The 9,207-nt window shown below is 43.2% G+C and overlaps 1 pseudogene; it reads left to right on the top strand.

Annotated features, from left to right (window-relative positions):
* Positions 1-2,329: 2,329 nt before the first annotated feature.
* Positions 2,330-3,043, top strand: LOC136523588 (uncharacterized; annotated as a pseudogene).
* The last annotated feature ends 6,164 nt before the right edge of the window (positions 3,044-9,207 follow it).

The following is a 9,207-nucleotide window of genomic DNA, read 5'->3' as shown; positions in this document are numbered from 1 at the left end:
CCACATACAACTTCTCGCCACTACCTGCACCAATGAACTTCAATGAGCCTACTTGGTCTTGAAGACTCAACTAGCACTATAACATGGTCGAAACGACTCAACTAGCAACCCAAAATGCGTTAACAACTGCCTAACAACTAAAGCTATAAGGGCACCACTCAACAAGCTGTCGATCACCACTCATGCACCATCATGGTCGAGCAAGAGCAGGATGGCAGAGCTGGAGAAGCCTAGCGTAGCCTTCCAAAAGGAGATGGCATCAAAGGCGCCGACAATGCTAACCAAATAATATGGGAATGTTTTCACCCGCAAATGCCAACAAGGCAGAAGGAGAGGCGCGAAGAGGACGCCTCCAAGAAGTAGCATCAAAATGCTTATACCGTGTTTGCCCCTCCAAAAGTAGAAGGCTAAAGTGCTATCTGAATTGTGAACATTTAGGGCGGCACTACCGTCGTTCGGCGTGTTCGCTGGTTGGTTTCTGGGCTAGTTTGAGTTGGCTGGTGCTGGATTGTTGTGAGAGAAAAACACTGTTGGCTGGTTGAATAAGCCTGGCTGAAACTAACAAGCGAACAAGGTGTGGTTGTTCCAAACATACTGTACCGCTCCAGTCCCCAGTTTAACCAGTGTCGTTGATCTATCTTTGGTTGTGGTTCAACAACTCCTGCTGACAAGTTATAATGGTCTATTAACTATTATGGATCACTAGTACTATTGACTAGATTATCATTGTATCACAGAGATTTAAAATGAACTTAGGAGCGCGCAAATTCTCAAATAAAGTACGAGTAGATCAAATCCAAGGCAGGGTAGGCAGGGTGGAGTTGTTGGACACATTTTTTAATTATGTCTGTGAGCACATTCATTGTAGTCCATCCTGAAAAAGATGCAAGTTTAGTTCTGTCTTTAGTCAAACTACGTATAGTTTTTTATATCAAGCTAAGTAACTACGTATAGTTTTTGATATCAAGCTAAGTATACAAAAAAGAGAGTGATATTATGATATCAGATATATATAATTATATTCCTTTCAAATGCTGGAATTTTTCTGTGAAAATGAACTAGTCCTTGTAAGGCCTCAACTTAGTCAAACTCTAGACGATTTCATTTAATAATATGTTAACTGTATTATTTTCTAAACGACAGAGAGAGTAGCAATGAAAACCTTGGCGTTGCAATCTTTTTCAAAGTTTTAATACTATAAACTGTTTGTACTCTGAAATGTTCTACTGAATTGTTCTATTACTAATAACGAATTGTTTGGATATGATAGGAAAATGGACTGCGGGCAAGAATCTGAGCTAAGGACTCAAAGCTCAGCCGTCTGGACATCTGAAATGCCAACATGTGCCTTGCGTTACCTGGCGCAGCTAGTAGCTGATGGCAATTGGGTGGACAAAGGCTTCAAGAGCTCCCACTACAATCAGTGTGCTAAATTGGTGAATGAAAGGTTTCATGTGAATTTTAGTGATAGCCAAACAGCCTGTCCATTTCGTCGTAAACGATAGTAGATTATTTAGTGCTGACTGGTTTGGCTGGTTTGGTGTGAGAGAAAAATATTATTCCAGCTTATAATCCACGTTCGTATACGCCCAGCCGAACAGGCTGAAATCCCCAATCACCTTAAGACTTGGAAAACTCGCTGGAACAACATTATGACCCTCAAGAAACTCAGCTCTGCACATTTTAATGAGGAAACTGGAACTATACGGCTACATGAGAAGAACTATTTGGCTCGTATTGGTGTGTATTGGTAGTAATTTCCTTTCTATAAGCCCGTTTGGCCGGGCTCCGGGTGGCTCCGGATCCTCTGACTCCTCCCCTGTCAATCTCCTATAGCGACACTGTTCACCGAATCTATTTTTCTCTCTAATTCTTTCCTCTCTCACTGACAGCGCCGGAGCTAGAAAATCTCTTTTTTTCCCCGGCTCCGGCTCCTGCACGCTACAGTGCACGTGGGACCGGAGCCAGCAGGAGCCCGGCCAAACGCGCCCTATATTCAGTTTCTATTGATTGCGTCTGTGGCTCTGTGCTAGTCTACTGCTGGCTGCTATTGCTGCCTGTTGCACTCTTGGCGTCTGTGCTAGTCTACTGCTGGCTGCTGCTTGTTTAGTGGCTATTTATTTGAGGATAATGACATTACTGCTGCTATTTTTTTTGCTTTCTGCTTGTTTAGTGGCTGCTAGTATTGCTATTTTTGCTGCTTTCGATCCCTTCTTTTCTGCCATATATACTGAATTTTTTCCCTGTCTGACTTTGGCTTTGTACATTCTTTTAGAACAAGCCATCTGAAGCAAAATACTTTAACAAACCTATTGAGAACTATCACTATATGGCTATCATTTTTGGCAATCATCAAGCAACAGGACTGTTCGCAAAAGGTACAAATGATCCTCTAGCTCAGGGGCGAAGGTACATGTAGATTAGGGGGTGCATTTGCACCCCCAAAAAATTGTAATAACAATGATTATGTCTAAATTTCACCATATATGCGTCCCATGGAAGATGTCTATGCACCCAATAGCTAAGTGCATCCCCTCTAATTTGCTCTAGCTTCGCCACTGCTCTAGCTTCTAATCCATTTAAGGAGACATCCTACAGCGTGGGCTCTAAAGATTTTGCTGGCCATGAGAGCAACACTTCTAGCCCTGCACGTGATGTTGGTGGATCTTCTACTCAAGGTGGTGGATCTTCTACTCAAGGTGGTGGTGGTGAATCATCTGCTCGAGGTTCTGCAGGAAGAAAGAGAGGGCGCGTGATGCTAGATGATGGTATCCAGGGCTAAGAGATGTCACTGAAGCCTTTAAAGGTCTTTCAGATGCCATCAGCGAGTCAGCACGACCTCCTCCTCCAACAATTCCTCCAAATCTATGGCCTATAATTCAGCAAATTCCAACCTTTGAAAGGGCACTTCGCTCTCTACTTTCAACATCTTTGTTTGAACATACCACTTGCTCATGCTTTCCTGGGCCTTAACCTTCCTGATCAAATCTTTCATTCACATGAATCTTTCAGGTTGATACTAGGTTCATTCACAAGCTTCTAGACACTACTGGAAAACCGAGATTTGCCTAGTGTTTAATGGTTTGCCTAGTGCCAATCGTCGGACACTAGGCAAAGAGCTTGTTTGCCGAGTGTTAGACCCCGGAGCACTCGGCAAAATAAAGGCACTAGGCAAAATAGCGATTTGCCGAGTGTCGACACTAGGCAAAGAAATCCACTCGGTAAATGACCATTTTGCCTAGTGTCAATATTAGGCATACCATCACACTCGGCAAAGGCTGCCAGAGGGCAACCGCCGTTACCATTTTGCCGAGTGTCTTCCGTTAACACTCGGCAAAATTAGAACTTTGCCTAGTGTCTCCGGACGACACTAGGCAAACTGGCCAGTTTGTCTAGTGTCTTACAGAGACACTAGGCAAAATATTTTTTCTTTTTTTGATTTTAGCTTCCAATTTTTTTCTGTAGCTTTCCTACTATACCTTGACCAACATGTTGAAAGTTGGCACAATTTTATGAAATTTTGCTATATTTCTTTAGTTTATTTAATTTCTTTGAATTTTTTCGACAAATGCAAATTTGAACTGCAAGTGTGACGAATAATGGCAATTCATGAATGCAAAAATGATATTCATGTTAGTAAGTGTTAGTTGAGGCCGTATCCAGAAACAGACCAAAAATTTCACACATCTTCACGTCGAGACATAACCACGAACTTGCGAGCAAATAGTTTTTAAATTCTATTAAATGAAAACGGAGTCTGAAATTCATGAAACTTGTCGACAAGTCAAGATATCGCATGCGGGTGCCATGATAAAAATTTAAAAAGATTTCGAGCACATCGTCACGTATGATGCTTAGAAACCCTAACATCTCCACATGTGATCACTGTCCTTGAGCAACTCCGAGCCAAACTGCTGCACCTAGAGGTCTTCCACGACATGCAAGAGGAGTAAGAAGAGGTGCATCTCCCATGTAGATCGACTTCTTCCCCACCATTTCTCGCTGCCCTAGCTTTGGGGGTAGCCAAGGTGAGGCGATTCTTCTGTTAGGTCTTCTAATTGAGGTGTTTAGATGGTTCTTGGTCATGGGGATTAGTGTTTGTGGGGGGGACACCATTTGGATGTCAACCTAGGATCTGCTGCCCTGTAGCTCGAGCAGTGCTGCTGTTCGTGTGGTTTAATTGACCTAAACGATTTTTCCTCAACAAGTTGATAATAAGGAAGTTGTAGAGGACCTTCAGATCTGTTTGCCTGTAAAATTTCATGATTTTAGCATTAGTAGTTTGGGAGTTATGATTTTTCTAAGCAAGCAGCTTTTCCCTGACGAAGTCTGGATAGAACTGGATCTAGGGGTTTTTGGAGAAAACATAGAGGCATTATGGTACTCTAGAAATTATAAGAGATTTGTAGTACTTTTCATTAGCTTTTTGGATTGGTAAATATCATGATTTTATCCCATCAGGTTTGAGAGCTATGAATTTTCAAAGTTCGCTGTCAGGTTTGGACTGCATGCTGAACAGATCTGAAGTTTGGTGTTTTCTGACCATGTTAGCATCAAAACTAGCTTTTGTTGATAACTAGGGAGTTGTAGTGTTTTTCTTGAGCTTTCCAAATTATTAAAGAACAATAGTTTTGGTTGGCTAGAACTCCAGCTATGAGTTTCTGAAGTTCTCTGTCATGTTTCATCAGTAAAAGTTTCAGTTAAAGTTCGTCATGATTTTGGGCATCCTGATGACCTTTGATGCAAATTGGAATAATACCAAAGTTGTAGATAATGGATGGATCTATAATCCGGTAAAGTTTCAAGATATTTTGACATAAGGATTTCGAGATATAAAAATATTAAGTTTGCTGTTCTGATTTTCGGGCAGATAATGATTCTGCTTTCATTTGGAGTTTATGCCTTCTTAAAGGCATGATAAAAAATAAAGTTTCTATACAAAGGTTATAGGGGTTGCTCTATAGATTCCATAAATGTATTTCTTTTCTACCATAGCATTTGTGTATTAAAAGATACAAAAGTTGAATCAGCACTGCTGCTGTTGGCTGAATTTCCAGAGTTTTGTCAGGCCTTGTTTGTGGGGGTTTTTCCGAGCATAGGAAGCATTTGTTTGCTGTTTATATACATCTTTGGTACTGCTGCAAACTGAAAAAACATGTATGTTCAGGTGGAGTCACTTCGAGACGCAACTAGCGTCCGTTTTCATCGTCGGTAAAGGCAAGTAAATGTAGCGGTGGTTTACTACCGTTTTGGCTTGATATTTTCATCACCTACAACTTAATGTCTATAATAATGCCATACCACTAATAACCAGACCTTGTGATCTTGGTTCATGCAACCATATTTGATTGCGGTCTTATTTATTTATTCGTGGTGATTCTTTATTCCATATTGGAATATGTGGTTAGTCCACAACCTAAAGAGGAAGTGGAAGTATCATTGGTGGTTTATGTTAATTTTATTGCAGCATGCCAAGTGCATTGCATCATTCATTTGCATTGGAAGTTATGTCGTTGACCTATGGTCACGACCGTACCGGTACAGCATCATGGGATGCAGCTCCACACCTTGTTGGGTGTGCAGGCAGGAGACATTTCGCATTGCATTCATATCCATACAGCAAGTATAATGAAGTGATATGTTCATGTTATTATGAAGATCTATCTCTTGGCGATGCTTAGAACCGGAAGCCACACATTTTATATTAATACTGTCATGTTTACTTTATAAGTGGAACTCTATGTTAAATTGTTGCTTAATTCAAATTGTGGTTTAAATAGCTTGTTAAAACAAATTTGCTTGTTGAGATGTTTCATCTCACCCTTGCTTTACTCAATCTAGGTACTTGACGTTTGCTTGGAAGGGGAGGGAATTAGCTGCACGTCTCACACTTTTTCTTCATTAAGGGACTCGGTATTTAAAAACTTAATAATGTGGTTCTGCTTATTAGACTTGAGAGAAAATGTTGAAAGTGTGATGGTTATACTTATTCATTTTGGAGTAACTCATTTATTTGCTAGGATGTTCTTTAATTTTAGTTTGGTGCTCCCATTTACACATTTATTCTTCTGCTTTGCTTATAAATACAAACGAGGTGCTACCAAAATCTTTATTGGTTATGCGCGGCTGTTATTTGTGAATTTTAGTGGCATCCCGGGTTGTTTATGAATTCTAGGGTGTTACAGTTGGTACCAGAGCAGGTTATAGATTCTCAGAAAAATAGATTTAACATGACACACTTGCACATGTAGGGTGGGTAGCGTTTGTATAAGATGCTAAAAGCTTTGAAGATTGTGGTGTTTGTCTTTGCTTAAGTTGCCTTGATGTTTATGTTGTATGCCATCACTATTGCTAATTCTGATCGATTACAAAGTTTATTTGTACTTGCGAGGTCCCGCGAGCCTCCCTACGCGGCCGATGCCTTCTTACAGACGCCCGAAGATTGCACCCGACGGAGAAACGTAAGTAAATTAACATGTTTTCACTACTTCAAATGATATGTTCAAAAATCACACTAGAAGCTAACTATTATTCTTAATAACTTGTGCAGGGGCTGGACGGTTGTAGAGTCTGCAGGATGTCACACACGCAAGGTCAGTGGCATCCTTGGCCTTCTGGTCAAGGAACACTTCCCTGGCTTGGTCCAGTTCGTCGGGAGAGAGGAGCCGCCCTACACGTTTGCCCACTACGCCAACGCCCCCGATGCTACAGATCTGCTTGGCAGGACATTCCCCAACAAGGCGGAGCGGGTGAAGGCTGAGCTGTGGGTAAGTCTTCCTCGCACTACATTGTTCAATACATCGCATTCATTGGACATTTTTTGAAATAATGAATGAATACTTCGTGTGTATATGCAGGATTTCTTCAGACTTCAGGAAGGCTTTGAGGACACGGCGGATGTGGTGCTAACCAAAGCATGTAAAAGACTCGTGAAGCAGCTGCATTACGAGGCACGCGTCCAGGCCATCATAACATACCATGGGTCCTACCTTGCAACGAAGGTCACGAAGAAAGAAGCAAGAGATATGGCACTGACTAAGGAAGAGTTCATGAAGGTAAATGTATTCGAACATTAATAATGTAGTGCTGATAGCTTTAATTTAACTTCTTATATGTCATATACTTCATGGCTTGTAGGTGGTTCTGTGCTGGTACTCCGGGGATCCCCGATGCTGGGAGATGATGGTGGACAAGTGGTTGGACCCCAAATGGATTGCCCAGCACAAAGCTTGTCGGGAGCGCCGTTTGCAGATGATAGGTGTACCACACCATCAAGGCAGCCGCAGCCTCAACGGATACGCGCAAACTTGGGTACGAGAATCCATTTTTTTTATTATAACATTGTATGTTGCATGATTTCTAATCATCTTGTTGTTTTCTCGCAGTCATCGTCGCATGGTGGGCAGCCGATTACCTAGTTCATGGCATATGCCATGGCCCACAAGGGCAAAGCGAAATCCGACGTCTCCTACAACCCGGATGACCCTCCTTCGGCATATAGCAACGCGACCGTCCATAGCCGTCTCAGTCAGTATACTGAGATGGCAAGGGCGGTCCATGGGCCAGAGTACGATCCGAGCGCCCATGACTTTGACGGAGAGATCGTCATGAGGGTGGGAGGTGGCAAGAAGCATGGGCGGTATTGGATGGGTGATGGTGTCATCGGCACGTCCTCTACTCCCACCCTCTCCCAGATCCGAGCACGGAGCACGAGCGCAAGCCCGGCCATACGTCCACGGCCAACCACTGCTTCGCACCTTGTCAACGAACTCCAGGTAATTTCTATTTTATTCGTTGCTTATTGATTTTACATACCTTTGCCTTACTTTAACATTGGGGGTCAAATGTTGTAGGCCCAACTGCTAGAAGAAAGGAGGCTTCGCGAGGAGATGGAAGCGAGGGCGGTGGAAGAGCGGGAGGCCCAACGACAGAGGATAGAGGAGCTGGTGGGGTTCGTGTCCACTCTTGGCGCCGCTATGGGGCGGACCATGCCAGCTAGCCTAGTCTTGCCACTTCCTCAAGTAGCTACTCCTGTGAGTACCAATATATTACTTATTATGTTCCAACCTGACATAGGGCACACTAGAAAAAATATGCAATCTCAAACATACAATATGGTGTTGGTGGTGACGGCGGTTGTTGTTGTGGTGTGGTGGTGGCAGTTGTGGTGTTCGGGTGGTGGTGGTGTTGGTGGCGGTGTATTGATATGTATGTTCTTGACGGTCATCGTGCTGTTTGTTTTCTTGCAGGGTTTGGAAACCTCTCCGTGCAGGGGAGGTTCTGCCGAAATTTTTTATTGACGGTATCCTTTTCATTTTTTTCAGCATCAATCGGGCGTGGCATCGAATCAAATTGGAGGGTCGCCGGCTTCACAGATTGGAGCGTCGCTGGCACCACAGCTTGAGCCGAATCAAGTGGAAGGGTCGCTGGCTTCACAGATTGGAGCGTCGCTGGCACCACAGCTTGAGCCGAATCAAGTGGAAGGGTCCCCTGGAGCATCAAACCACGGGCCTCTTCACCCTTGACAATCGTCGTGGTCAGCTTGTTGTGAACTTTTTAAGAAATTTGGTTGTGCACTTATGAACTTGTGAACTTGTGGCACATTTGGACTTTTGGTATGAACATGTGATATATGTGAACATGTGGTTCTTATTTATGATTCATGTGATATATTTGTGGTGTTTGAATATGATTTATATTTGTGTCGCAAATGGAATAATCAAAAAAAAATTTAGCTTCTGGTTACTTTGCCTAGTGTCATGGGTCTGACACTAGGCAAAGGGGCCACACGTGGCACACCTGGGAACAAACTTTGCCTAGTGTCAGGAAACTAACACTAGGCAAAGTAGGCAGTTTGCCTAGTGTCGGAGGCCTGACACTAGGCAAAGCTTGGCATATTTGCCTAGTGTAGGCGGCCTGACACTAGGCAAAGCTTGACATATTTGCCTAGTGTCGGACGTCTGGCACTAGGCAAACCTTGTATACTTTGCCGAGTGTCAGACCTCCGACACTAGGCAAAACGTCCGTTACGATTTCCACCGTCAGTGGAATACTTTTGCCGAATGGTGTCCTTGACACTAGGCAAACACTTTGCCGAGTGTCCGAGGTTTGACACTCAGCAAAGTGCTCTTTGCCTAGTCCGCCTCTGCCGACCCTTGTTTGCCTAGTGTGACACTCGATAAACTGTTTGCCTAGTATTTCTGGGCC

The sequence above is a fragment of the Miscanthus floridulus genome, chromosome 18, assembly GCF_019320115.1.
Source record: "Miscanthus floridulus cultivar M001 chromosome 18, ASM1932011v1, whole genome shotgun sequence".
In the NCBI taxonomy this organism is placed as follows: domain Eukaryota; kingdom Viridiplantae; phylum Streptophyta; class Magnoliopsida; order Poales; family Poaceae; genus Miscanthus; species Miscanthus floridulus.
Note: the sequence above shows the minus strand (reverse complement) of the source record. Positions and strands in the feature narration are given on the sequence as shown.